The sequence below is a fragment of the Hypanus sabinus genome, chromosome 8 (assembly GCF_030144855.1).
Source record: "Hypanus sabinus isolate sHypSab1 chromosome 8, sHypSab1.hap1, whole genome shotgun sequence".
NCBI lineage: Eukaryota > Metazoa > Chordata > Chondrichthyes > Myliobatiformes > Dasyatidae > Hypanus > Hypanus sabinus.
The window spans coordinates 35,258,292-35,273,397 of record NC_082713.1 but is presented as its reverse complement, the minus strand read 5'-3'; the positions used below and the strand labels follow the sequence as shown (position 1 = coordinate 35,273,397).

The following is a 15,106-nucleotide window of genomic DNA, read 5'->3' as shown; positions in this document are numbered from 1 at the left end:
CCTTCTGAACATGTTTCCTTCTCCCCCTAAACAAGCTGGTGTCTACTTAGGACCGAGACATGCAAAACATCTTATGGTCTAGTAACAGTTTCTGAATTGCTAACTCAACTAAAATCAGCTGAACCAGGTGCTGAATCTGGAATACCTTTAACAGTATTTTTCCTTTACCAGGGAACACAGTAGCTCTTTTATCTGCAATACGATAATGCATTACTTCAGTGATAAATTGAGGAGTATTGATCGGCACTCAGATCTCATCACCAGCGTGGATCAAATTTCTTTGTGGCTGGTGTCTTGTTTCCTCGAGCTTGATTCCTATGGAGTGGCAAACAAGCAAATCGCATCTTAGCTGAACCAACCTTCACCTCCTCGTGGCCAATCAGAAAGGAAGAAGAGTGATCCTAGTTCTTGAGTAGTTCATAACTTGTCTGCCAAACTCTCAGGGCAACTAGAATGACGGAGGAAATAATGTATGGTAAAAAAAAGGCAGAAATGCAGTTGGGTATCAGTATTGTTAAAAAAAGAGGCAAGCTTATATTGGTACAACTAGAAAAGGGTATGAATTATATTAGTCTCTGTTTGTTTTGTTATGATTCTCAAGTGTTAAATGCAAGCACTCTGTGATTACTATCATTTTCTATCTGGCTATATCCAAGATACAGCAAGAATTGCTTCCATGTTGAAACTATTGGAAGATTGTGTGAAAGCCCCTGTTCAAGCATCATGGCTTCTAAATTTGATTTTCAGACAGCTATGATGATTTTTTTTGCTGTGATTCATATTTGTAATTACCGAAAAGTAGAATGACTAAGCATGAAACACAGTAAGCAATGAAGCAGAAGCAATATATGTCTCTTGATCATTTGCAATAACAAATATAGTTACTATTGGTCTGTAAAACTCTAGATTGGTCTTAGTAATTGTGTTTTCTCCCCCAACTGTAAATCTGTGGTATATTTTACTGCAAAATTTCATTGGTTTCTGTCTGACAGTAGTTGTTAGGTCACTGACTGCCTTGGCTGGCCATAAAGTTGATATCGAATTTTTAATCTCCTATTTTTCAATGAAGAGGAGACATAACAAACTAGTGCAATATTTTTTTGTCAACTGCTTCAAAACACAACAGGGATTGAGCTATATGATTTTGTTCATGAACTGAATTTTAATGATTTCTTCCTTTCTTTTGCTACCTCTTTTCTTTCACTTGTTAAATGACTGTGCTCGTGAAGCAGTCTCTAACCAAGCTTCGTTTCCTTTGAACCTATTTTAGCAAGCATTGGCTTGAAGTCTAGTTCTCATTTCTGTACTGCAAGTGTCCTTGTTTAGTCTAGACATATTCCTCATATGAAAACTTTAAAAGGAGACAACTGAGAGGAATTTACCCAGAATATATTCAGACTTCTAATGTCTTTTAGAGCATGTTAAAGGCCTAACAATTAATCAGGCCAGCAAAGCACTGTGCTAGTCAAAACCCAGTGCATGAGATGTTACTGAACATTGACCTTTGTTAGGGAGGTTCTGGAAATAGCCATTGATCAGGGCTTGACACAGATGTGCACAGAAATTAGTGGAAAGATCAGCGGACTGAAATGTGAGGTATTGGTAGGCCTTTGGTTGTGATTGGAGGCCTGAGGTGAGAGAATGGAGTTCAGGAATTGGAAGAAGGTGGTGGGAAACAGAGAGGGTCCCTCAGTAGTGAAATAATTTGCAGGATGGGACATCAGGAAATGGTGGGAAAGGAAAGTGGCCAATGAGTATGTATACAGAGAGAAGCCACAAAGTTTAAAAGAACACAGGGAGTTTTGTTCATTCTGTGATGGTATTGTGTTTCCTGAGTAACCCCCTGGGTCACCTCAGGCTCGCTCACACTCTTTCTCGTCTAGGGGGTGCAGCCTTCAGCCCCGCCAAACTGGGTAATCAGCTGGTGTGGATGCTGTGTGATGTCCCCGCCTTGCCCAAAAACAGACAGTACACCATATGCGATTAAATGAGTACAATTTATAAAGGTTACTCTAAGTGATTAATAATGATACAGTATATATGAAGAGAAAAAAATAAAGAAAAGGCGCCAAACTTATCAAAGTCCAAACCACTTCGTGCACAACTGTTGGAACTCAATTTCTGAAGTCTTCTGGCCACCATTCGATCCCCTCCGAACTCCTCGACTCGCAGCTCAGGACCCTCCGAACTCGACTCGCAGCTCAGGACCCTCCGAACTCCTCGACTCGCAGCTCAGGACCCTCCGAATGGTCAACCAAGCACATCTAGCTTCATGCCCCCCTCCTCAGAGTACCTCCCAGCCTCGGACCCCTGCTTGGGGTCCGATCCTCGCCCAGCTTACAGCATTGCGTCCTCTCTCTCAATCCCCTCGTGCCGATCTCCCCAAAAGCCCGCCAACAAAAGCTTACAGATTCAGAACATTAATCCCCATTTGGTTTACAAAGGAATACAATTCTCCCAGCACTCTCTCGCAACAAAGAAGCATTCCTGCTAGTTAACAAAACAAAAGAAGCCCTTTTGATTACATACACAGTAACAAAGAGAAAAATTTAAAAAAAACCCTTTACACCTGTTTACAAAGTCCTAAACTCAAAGAAGATTTTACACCCAATCCAACATAGATATCTACAGGTACTGTCACTACAGGACAGTTATACTGTATCCACCTGCTCTTAAAGGACCAGCTTCCCTGTCTAACTGTTAGTACCTGCTGCTTGAGTGGCAGCTCACCCCTCCCTACCAAGGAGGAGGTTCTTCCCTCTAACAAAGTAGTTTAAACACAGTTATTTTACTTTGTAATGGAGCATGTTTAAATTCAGACAAAAAGTTCTTAACACACATTTATCAGTCACAGAGGATTTCTGATTTATAAAAGATTTTTGAATTACACAAGCTTTACAAACTAAAGGATTTCCAAACTTAGGTACAATTCTTATGAACTAAAGTTACATACCATTGAGTTGCAAGTGAATAAGTTGTCCATCAGGGAAAATGAAGGTTGAGGAGTGAGTTCTAGTTCTACTTACTGTAACTCCACCTTTCTGATAAGCTCTTTGTTATTCCTAACAATGCCTAAACTATAATGTTATTTATACTGTTTTCTATGAGATTACATCATCTGTATCATAACCTGGTATGCTAATCTTCTTCAAACACACATCTAAAATAGAGACTAAAATTAATGAGAGCTTTGGTCTTCCACGCCCTTTATAACAATGAGTTCTATAGCCCTTCTATGTAAACTTCAGTGCTGACTTACACATATGGGTTGTTTTACCCTTTCTAATTTGGTCATATTTTTGTTTCAGTCCTGAAATCTTCCTTCATTTTCTTTTGCACCGAGAAAACACATCACAATCTAATCATATTTTCCAATTCTGACAACATCCTTATAAGTCTCTGCACCCTACATCATGCTGGCATTGTCTTTCTATTGTGCAGATCTGTAGACAGTACTCTATTTGTAATCTAATTAGTGTTTTGTACTCCACAAGTTCTCAAAAATTGTCACGTCTTTTTAAGTACCTTATCTACTTGTAATGTCACCTTATGAGTTCTGTGGAGATGCACTCCAAGATCACTCTGTTGCTTTATATTGCTTGGCATCCTACATTTTATCATGTATTGAATAGCTTCACACTTTGTCAGGTCCTTGCTTATCTAACCAGTTGATTAATTTCTTCTTGTACCTTAGATGTTTTTACCTCACTATTAGCACCAAGTCAATTCTGTGTCCAAAACCATGCCTGGTGGATTGAGCACAGGGAACCTAGACTACAAAGCATGGCTTTAATTAAGTCTACTGGGAAGGAATAAGGGATTATCCAGAAGTTGTGATTTGAGGGGTAGCACCAACCCTTTACAGTTGAATTTCCACACCAATACACCGAAGGTGTTTAAAAAAAAATAATTTAGAGCAAGTCCAAGCACTGATTCAGGGTGTTGTGGAAGACAGATCATGAAGCACTGTCAGGAAGATGTACTTCATGCCAAAAGTGATTTCTGTTTGAAATAGGCTTTCAGGAATAAGAGTGAAAGTAAAAATCTTGAGTTCCCTGGTGTGAGGTATGAATATTCAACTCCTTGTAGTTTTATTTGGTTGGCCTAAGATGACCCTTCCACTTGTAATTGTGAACTTGTAAATCACAAATATTATGTTTTTAAATTTCATTTTTAAATCCCCATATGATGTAATATGGAAAGTTTGTTTATAAAATCAAACTGAAGCTATCACTACAGGAAGGATGTAGGCACCATAGAAATGGTGCAGAGGAGATTTACAAGGATGTTGTCTGGATTAGGGAGCATGCCTTATGAGAATAGGTTGAGTGAACTCTTCCTTTTCTCCGAGGAGCGACGAAGGATGAGAGGTGACCTGATAGAGGTGTATAAGATGATGAGAGGCATTGACCATGTGGATAGTCAGAGGCTTTTTCCCAGGGCTGAAATGGTTGCCACAAGAGGACACAGGTTTAAGGTGTTGGGGAGTAGGTACAGAGGAGATGTCAGGGGTAAGTTTTTTATGCAGAGAGTGGTGAGTGTGTGGAATGGGCTGCTGGCAATGGTGGTGGAGATGGATACAATAGGGTCTTTTTAAGAGACTGTTGGATAGGTACATGGAGCCTGGAAAAATAGAGGGCTATGGTAAGCCTAGTAATTTCTAAGGTTGGGGCATGTTCAACACTGCTTTGTGGGCTGAAGGGCCTGTATTGTGCTGTAGGTTTTCTATATTTCTATGATAGAGAGGTTAGAGTGCTCCATGGAAAAGATACGATAGGGAAATGATTTGATGGAGCTGTTGATAGTAATGACAGGTTTATTTAGGTGAATTGATAAAATGCTGTATACATTAGTGGATTGCTCACTGAAACAGAAAATCTGATTTTAAATTCTGCTTAAAGGTTGGGGGGAACATGGTGGATAGATGTGAGAAACATTTACAGACATGGAATAGTCAAGATCGCTGTCTGCTGCTGGAGTGGGAATTGAAACAGTCAGACAATTTGATAGGCATTTGAGGAGAAATAATTTTTAGGGCCCTGGAGAAAGACATGAAGCTACTTTTGTGGTTTTAGAGTTTTATGATTCTGAATTGTCAGTAAATCTCTCCAACTTGGAATTATGAATTTGTTACAAATAAATAGAGAAATCAGCCTTTATATTTTCATAGGAAATTATCCTTGAACCACTTTATTGAGGTGATTTTACCTTCCCTCACCTCATGTGGGAAGATAAAATTGTTCCTACTTACATCTGGGACATCACTATGTGCATAGATGTCATATTTATAAAAGGATGTATAAATCAGCAAGCTTTATAACAGTGCAGTAGGTCTGCTGAATTTGCATTCCTGGCACAGATCAAAGTCAGCAAGGTGACATCATCACTAATGACAGACAGGGTCTGCACTCAGGTTTATGCTGTCAGCCTAAGTCATGTGCCGCCCACACTTTTTGACTCAATGCTGTCGACCAAAGAAAAATGACAATATACTGTGTGGCATTCACACACAGCATTAACTGAAGGATGGCTGGTTCAGTTTCTGCCCTCCTCTTTAACTAAACACATACCCAGTAAGCTCTACCTAATTCCTTCACTATATCAAAACTATCAAAAGCAGATATCAAAACTCAAAGTACTATATTTATCATAAGCATGTGTTCAATGTCTGTAGAAGCTGATTTTTGTTAGTTTTTCACTGTGGTCTCATTGGTGACTCACCCTGTGCTGACACTTCACAAATCTCTGTAGCTTTCAAACTCTTCACTTCAAAATCAATTTTTTTTTCCTGACATTGGATAGCGAGTAACCATCAGGCAATGTAACATGGAAAATTTGATGCTGACCCTATCACGGCATCCAAAGATGAACAAAGCAAGATTCTCTTTCAAATTTCTGGGCCTTCGTTTGTTCATAATTTATTCTCATCTTAATATTAGTGTAAGTACAGCATCAGTCCTGTTTACTGACCACATATGCCTCATGAGGTTAGAACAGAGCACCGGCTGAATGTTTAATGCTAGTCAGAACCCCTGAGTATCAGGACTAATCATTTCTGTCCTTGGACCAGTAGCTCTGACCAATTGCATTGCTGAGGTTTCTGTCTTATCTATAGATGGATATACAACATAGAGCATGAATTATTAATATACAGTAGATCCTGCATGTGATCTTGTCTGTTAGGTGGCTGGAGTGGGTGTCAGAATATGCATTCACATTTATGACATTCCCATGGAACATTATTTTATTCTGATAAAACTGTTGTCCTAGCAGTTTGATAAATCAGAAATATACTAGTTCAGAAATACAAGGGTAGAGTTCAACATTACTTCCAAAGATATCATTTTCAATAAGCACTAATAATATCAAATTAGAAGTTCTACAGTCCTTTTATATCAGTTTGCCCCCACTATCAAATTTGTTTCATGTAAGCTATACAGTGGTTCAAATCAAATTTTGCAGAATGTAGTGCAGTTAATTGAAAGACATTTACACATTATAGTTTTGCATGAGCAGATTTTAAACAGCAGTCTTTGTTGAGTAATACTAAAATAATCCGAACTCCTTCATCTCGATCTCCTTTTCTCATCAGAACATTGAACTTTCCCTTAACCATTTGGTGGTATCTCTAGCACAGTGCAAATCCAACAATATATATAATTAACCCTCCACACTTACCCAAAGCTAGAGTACTTTATTATCAACAACGGCCAAAGGACATTGATTTCAGACTTGTTGCTCAGAACTCTTTTGCTACATTTATTTTTTTTATTCGCTTGATGGAAAGTTTCAGTACAGAGGACCTCATAATGAGGAAATCATGCCTCATCCAAGGGGTTAGTAATGAGAAGGAATAATATTTATAAATAAAATGTGTTTTACTGTACACCATTAAAAGCTGGCATATCTTGAAGTAAATTGTCTAGTAATTGTTTTTGCTAGTGGTAATTAAATGATTATTTCAAAAATGCTATGCTCAATTGACTTTAATTTACTTCATTATGTTTACTAATTGAAGCTGTCAGATATACTGTGATGGGAAGCAACTATAGCGGTATTTTCTCTTCACAAGCAAAAAAATATTATTTGGAAGAGGCAATGTGAGTGTAAGTTAGTAATTTAACAGCTTATAAAGGTATCATAATTCGGAATGCACTGTAAAAGTAACTGTGTGAGGTGAAAGCCAGATCGTTCTCTACGTACCTCGTAAAGCCTAATCATCGTTGGAGATTTAGCACAATTGTTACCTAATTATAAAAGCCTGTTTTCACATAAACCATGGCATTGCAAAGTACGGGGATAAATAGATATTGCAATGTACAGGGGGTTAGTTGACAAATATTGTATATGCACTCAGAGTCCACAGTTTTAGGTCATTTTTAATCAGTCAAACATGTGGCAGCAACTCAATGCTTAAAAGCATGCAGGAATGGTCAAGAGGTTCAGCTATTGCTCAGACTAAACATCTAAACATCAGAATGGAGAAAAAATGTGATCTAAGTGACTTTAACTGTGGAATGATTGTTGGTGCCAGTCGGGCTAGTTTGAATATCTCAGAAACTGCTGATTTCCTCGGATTTTCACACACAACAGTCTCTGAAGTTTACAGGGAAAAACACACAAAAAAAATCCAGTGAGTGACAGCTCTGTGAATGAAAATACTTTGTTAATGAGAGAGGTCAGAGGAAAATGGCCAGATCGGTTCAAATTGACAGGAAGGTGACCATAACTCAAATAACTCCACGTTAAAACAGAACAGCTCTGAACACACAACACATTGAACCTTGAAAAGACGAAGGGTCCTGACGAAGGGTCTCGGCCCGAAACGTCGACAGTGCTTCTCCTTATAGATGCTGCCTGGCCTGCTGTGTTCCACCAGCATTTTGTGTGTGTTGTTTGAATTTCCTAGTGTTTGAACCTTCAAAAGAATTGGCTACAGCTGCAGAAGACCACAAGCATACGCTCAATGGCCACCTTATTAGAAATAGGATGTACCTCATCAGGTGGCCACTGATGTAATTTTAGAATACTTATAATATTTCAAATATTTGGCATAATTTTAGAATTACACCTATAGTTTACTGTCTAATAAAAGAAAAGAAAATAAAGCTCATTGAGCTGACTAAGCCAGCTAGATTCAGTAAACTTTCATAACCTTCCCACCGTTTAGGCAAACACTTGCCAGAATTTTGCTGATCATATTGAAGCTAAGTGCTTCAGTCACCAGTAAAGAAAGCTGACAATTAAAATCTAATGATCACTTTGATCTGTGTACATTTTACACTTTAGTTGCCTATAGTTGTTAGTTAAATGGAATTCTAGGCATTCAGCTGCTGTGATGTTATCTACTGGTTAATCACATAGGGATGAAGCATTCTCAGAGACAACAAGCAAGCAAGCAAAACAATAATTTTAACTAACGTTTTTAAATTTTATAGTATAGGTTGGAAATTACATATAAGATAAAGAAAGAAGCTGAAAGATAGTAAAAAAGCAAAATATATTCCATAAATTAATTTCTAATTTTTTTTCTGAGAAAATTACATTCCATATCCAAGTTTTTGGAGCCAATACTTTTGCAAGACTCTAATTATGGATCGGTTTCCAATTCAACAGGAGCTGCTGGATTTCCACATGTTACTGAACATGTATCTGTGCCAGATGTTGCCAGCTGTCTAACAGCGCAATGATGGCAAACACTGGCAGGATCACAATCATGACCACACAATCTGGACCATTATTACAACAGTCCCTTGTTCTAATTACCATGTTCTCTGATACTGAGCAGATTGTTTACTTAGAAGTTAACCCACTAGGAACGTGAAAGAATTGCAAAGGACCAACTGCTGGGTGTCAATTTATACAGTGCTTTAAAGTGTCTTTGCAATTAATTTGGAAATAGTGTTACATGAGTGGAATGGTCTTGGAATTTATTTAGCAATCAAACAATTAAGTAGGCAGCGTGTAAATCCCATATAAAATATGTAAAGTAGAATACAAATAATTCGAGTTGGGCAGGATTCTTTTAAACTATGAATCATTAATTGAAAATATGAATAAAGTATTTTAAACTAATGAATGTTTCTTGCCAAGGAAGAGAAATAACAACGAAGTTGAAGCCGTATGCATCTTCAGTAATTTAACTTTTCTGTTCACCCTTAAGCATGTAATAGGGATCAACTTCCACCAGTGAGAGTTAAAGACCCAAAAAGTTTTCCAAAGATGTCACTTAAACCCGTTGATTCCTTTGGTTTCTCGGTAATATTTTCTAGTTTAATTAATTAATGCATGAATCATTCTTTTATAGGAGGCCCACATTGTAGTCATTCTGTTCTTGAAGTAATTTTTGTTGCTCTTTTTTAATCATCCCACTCACTTTCATCTTGAGTAACCACCTTCTCATATTTCATCATAAATTAGCTATGCTCAGCTTTCATTTTAGTCATCATCTCCACCTCCGTCTCATTCCACATGACCATCAGCTAAAATTCCAATCTTCCATTTTAATCCCAGTGTCTTTGAGACTCCTTATCATTATAAGCTTTGCTCTTGCTCAAAGTTCAAAGTAAATTTATTATCAAAGTACGTATACAGTATGTTGCCTTATGGTACATTGGGTTTCATTTTGTTTCAGGCACTTACAGGGAAATAAAGGAATACAACAGAATTTATGAAAAACTATAAATAACAAAGATTGACCAACAACCAATGTGCGAAAGAAGACAAATCATGCAAATACTGTGGATTCAATTACAGTAATTGGGACACATCGAGACAGTATATTTTAGCCCCAATTAACTGAAGTTTCACGGAAGTAGTTAAAAAGAAAAAAAAACTATCTTTAACTGAGAAAAATAATGCAATTAAATGAAATTACAGACCAAATTGGAACACAATCAATATTACTATTAAACTGTATTTAAGTTCCTCATTGTTATGAACAGAAGAATTCATCCAGTGTACATCATGTATGGAATACCCAGAGAGGGGTATCACCTCTGGTGAAGGGGCATGTTGTGTCCATTCTGTGGCAGCTCACTCACCTTTGATCTCCACTGGACACTCAGCTCTCACCTGTGGCTCCAAGTAGCTCTTTGCATGTGACAGCCCCCACGCCCCAGTTCACTGCTTTGACAAGTGGGCTAAACCAGCTGAAGGTAGGCTTCATACTCTGGTGAAATAGGGACATGATTGTTCTGGCTTGTGAAGTCAACTCTGATAGACTGGATGGATGAGATCACCAGTGAGATCTAACGGCTGAGTAGGCAATCCTGTAATGCTTTGTGGAAAGCAAAGGTTATCATAAGGCAGAGAAGAAGTCATGGTTATCCACTGCTAGAATTGAAGACCCCAGTCTGCGATGACTACTCGAACCACCGGACATGGACTTCAAAGGTCATGAGACTGGAGCTGTCTTTGTGCAACAGCTTTTCTATCTCCGGTACAGATTCACCATCATTGTCAGATACAATGAACAACCAACACACTGCCATGTTCTTTTGACTGTAAACGAACAAGATTAGACAGACACCTAATACAGATAGTGGACTGCCTTCGTACAATGATTTTGATGATTATAGACTTCAATTCTTCACTTTCATTGTAAAATTTAAGATCATTGTTGATACCTTCAAATTCTTTGTATTGCCTAATTTGTTGAAGTAGTGAAATTGTTTCATTTTCAGTCCCACCCATTTCTGGCATCTCCAAGCCTGAGTGTTTGAAACCGCAGTGAGCAAAAGATTCTAAATTGTCTAACTACTCTAAGCACGTGGTGTAGGGTCTAATGGCCGTGCAAGTGCATGCAACTGATGATAGTTAGAAGGTGTTAGACAAAAGTCTTCTGTCCCAATTAAGCAGTGTCATGTCCCACATAAATGAAAGGAGTCCCAACTATTTTCTTGATTAATCTTTAGTCTTTGAGTTGTCCCAAATGAGCAGCAGCCCGGATAACTATAAACCAATTAATCGAATCCATTACAATAAGAAAAAGTAAATAAATAATACAGAAAACATGAGTTTGGTCCCTTGTAAGTGGGATAAAAATTCTTCCATTTGCCACCTGCATGCATAGGGAAAGATTAATACTTCTGCTTTTACAACAGCTTTAATGAATTACTTAATGTATCCCTTTTGTATAAATTACTTAGTGCATTCATTGTTTTATCTTTATCAGTAAAAATGTGACAGATAATTATTGTTCTGGCAATTTTTGAGGTATCTTCTGATATCACGTAATAAACTGATGGCTGTTGACTGTTGTAAGTTTGAAAAGGCAACAGGATCAGTATTTCAAAAGATCAGCGTTACTGCCTCACAGTTTCTGCAACCCAAGACTCATCTCGACCAAGGGAGTTTATTTGGGGATTTTATCCATTCTGCTTTTCCTTTGGAGGTCCTGATTTACTCTGACATCCAAAAAATAGGCATTGAGGTTGATTAGCCACTGTAAGTTGTCCTTTTTGTAGTGTATGACTGTAGAATTGAGAGGTGGTGTGCAAGAGGTGTTGATAAGCATATGAGATGGAATAGATTATAGGAAATTAAATAGGCACATGAGCTTGATGGGCATGCTTTGAAAACAAGCATGGATATGATGGGTCAAATCTTTGAATTCTGTGTTAAAAGGAAATATACAATATGAGGGAAAAACACAGCAATATGAGTGAGCGGTTCCTTCCAAGCCACTAACATGGTACTGTACAGCTGTGCGTTACCTTTGTATTGATACCATTCTATGATTCAATTAATTTTGTCACAATTGATACAACACAATTTTTTTGCAAGTATTTAGCCATATCAACACAGCTGAATCCTGTCATATTCCCTCATTGGCCTTGTCTCTGACATAATTAATTAATAAAACTTCTAAGTTAAAGTTACAGCAACTTTAACAATGAAGACCAGAAAGGTGTGTAAAATAATCTCGTCATATTTTACATTCACAGATACTCGGTGGATACATATCAGCCAATTGTTTCAGAACTGCTTTGAACAAAGAAGAACAAATTGCTAAATATTTACAAGATAAACAAAAAAAAATGCAATTTAAATTCTAATAGTTAACCTGTGTTATTATCTCCTATGATGGATACCTAAGTACTAAACAGCTTACTTCAGTTCATGGCAATTTCATTTATTGATAGGTTGTAGTCCAATAGAAGGATATGAATTCATAAATAGGCTGGCATACCAAGGCTTTAGTTTGTCATAAAAGTTGAGAAGTTAAAGTGAAGACCTACCTCCTCACCCCAAAAACTCAATATCCTCATCTTTCTTTTTATTGTTGACTATGAGGGATTTCTGTCCAAGTTTAACTACTGTTACTGTGCACTGAATCACTGAATTAGCAATGATATCAATTGCTGCTTAACCAGAACAAACCTTTTGACCAATGTAGTCATGCTGAGTAATAGGTCATGCTAAGAATTGAGTGGTAATTTAGCCAACTGTGTCGTCCAAATAAAAAAAAGACACATTTAATGATGATCGCTTTTAAATGCCTTATGTAAAACACAATCCTTGTGGCAGTAAAACACAGTCCTTGTGAGTGAAAAAATGTTTACCCACGAAATTTCAATAACTTGTTTAGCATTTCATACTTCAACAGATGCAAGAATGAATACATAAATATCCTTTTAAATTGTGGGGTAGTTCTGTGCAGATGTAATTCAGTAAATGTTTGGCATCAACTATATTGTGATATTAAAGTTTTTAAAATATTTGATTTCTACACCACAGTAAATGAGAAGTAAATCATCTCAGATATCCCATACATGCCATGAGTCTCGTGTTTTAGAATTGTTTATTTTTTTGTTTTTCCCAACATACTGTATTTTCTTAGCTTTAATATTAATGATTCATTTTCACATTCATGTATCTGACTTGAAAGGTAATGAATTCAAGTACTTAACTATTTAAATAATAGCTAGCATTTTAATGCTTTACTGTGAAAGACTACATTGTAACAGGTTCCATCTTTCGGGTGATAAGTAAAAATACTTAAATGTTTAACTGCACCACAAAAATAATTAACTGACTGTTAATTTATATAGAAGAAAGTCTTGTGCATAGTTTATTGCAGAACACTGACACGTCATTAGTTATAAAACACTAATAGATATTTTGAGGCTATGCAAGGGTCCATACCAATGCAAGTTGCATTTTCATTTGTGAGTTCTGAAAATTTGATTGCATTGTCAATACTGGGAACTGATGTGCAAATTAAATTAGAGGAATAAAATATGTTACCTGAGAGAGTCTTGCCTAAAAACCAAACGTTTTCAAACTTTGAGCTGGAGCTCAGATTACCAAGGTTAATAATACAAGTTTATCTTCAACTGTTGTACTGTAAAAATGCACTGAAGCTATTTCAAAGCAATAACTTTCAAAGAAAATATTTTTACCTTTAGATTTCAATCCATAACTATTTCAATCGTAAAATAGCTTCAGATTATGAAGGCCCTTTGGTCCATTGATCTCATCCTTCCAGAACATAACACACACCATCACACAGTCAAACCTTTTAGATATTTTAGAAATAAGCTCTGTGCAACAATGACAAAGCCTGAACTATATTCCAACATCGATTTCCTACTGTATGAAGAAATACCAACTTGTTATTCCTCCATATGCCGAAATTACTAATCAAACCTTTGAGTCAATACATTCTTTGTTGTTCAGGTTCCATCTCTATTAATTAAATAATTGCCTTTAGTTAAAATAACCAACTACCGACTATGATCAAGGTGACATTCAACCTCTTCAAAGATCTGTAAAAAATGTCAATTTAAATTGATATTGACAAACTATACCTTATAATGATTCATTATCCTTCCCTGGCAGAATACTTCAAAGTAATTGAACAAAAAATGATGATACTAACCTAACACTGTGACTTCTATGGAAATCAAATAGTCTGCAGATGCTAGAAAACTGAAATAAAAACAAATTGTTGGTTAGCACTCAACACACCTTTGACCAGAAGTATTTACCCTTTTACTGTCCACAGACACTGGCTTGGTGTTTCCATTCTTATATGTGTCCACAGCAATGATCTCTTTGATTGCTTAAACTTTTGATTCAGGGAAGTTCATACAATGTGACAGATTTCTTTTGCTATGGCTGTATTGTGCAAAACGTAAATAAATTCTGTCACATTAGTGCATTAGAAATGTGTAGTTACAAGCCCTATTCCAAATATCAAATATTGTCCATTGTTTGATGGCTCTGGGCCAGTATTTGCTGAGGTTTAGGGGAATGAGGGGGCTCTCATTGAAATATTCAAAGGCCTATATAGAGTGGATGTGGAGAGAATGACTCCATTTGTGGGCGAGTCTAGGACCCAGGGGCTACAAATTCAGAATAGAAGAATGTCCATTTAGAACAGAGATGAGGGAGAATTCTTTAACCAGAATGTGGTGCATCTGTGGTATTCATTGTTTCAGATGACAGTGAGGACCAAGTTACTGGATATATATAAAGCAGAGGTTGATCAGTTCTTGCTTAGTAAGGGCATCAAAAATAACAGGGGAAAAGCAGGCAAATGCGGTTGAGAGAGATAATAAGTCAACCATAATTGGATGGTGGAGCAGTGTCAATGGGCCAAATGGTATAATACTACTCCTATCTTATATGGTTTTAAGGTTACCTTATTACTGATAGTGCGGAACAGCCTGCAGTTCCTTCTTTTGGACGCTCCTTATGTCCCAATAGCAGATGTTACAACACAATTTGAAGAACAAAGAACAGGGGTGTATTTCTGCTATTTTGGATTTTTCCCTCAGTTAACACGTAAATATTAGATTGCTGCTGATGGTTTTATCATTATTTATGGAGACTTACTTGGTATGAATGAGCTAATTCATTTTGTTGAAATAATAATTATTTTAAAACCTAACTCCATGAACCACCAAACCTTTTGAGTATCTTGAAATTATAGACAATGCCACATTCATGCTTTTGTTTAATAATTTTGATACATTAAACAATTGATATACAGTGGACTGATCAATGTTTTGATCAACAGTCCACTCTGCAAGTTTCAGCCATACTAGAGACTCAAAGCACCATTTCAGAGGACTGAAAAAAAACTTGGAAGTAAGGC

The 15,106-nt window shown here is 37.0% G+C and overlaps 1 protein-coding gene across 1 annotated transcript in view; it reads left to right on the top strand.

Moving 5' to 3' along the window:
- Nucleotides 1-15,106, top strand: part of LOC132398041 (teneurin-1-like) — a 742,532-nt gene that overhangs the window by 284,021 nt on the left and 443,405 nt on the right. The window lies entirely within an intron of this gene.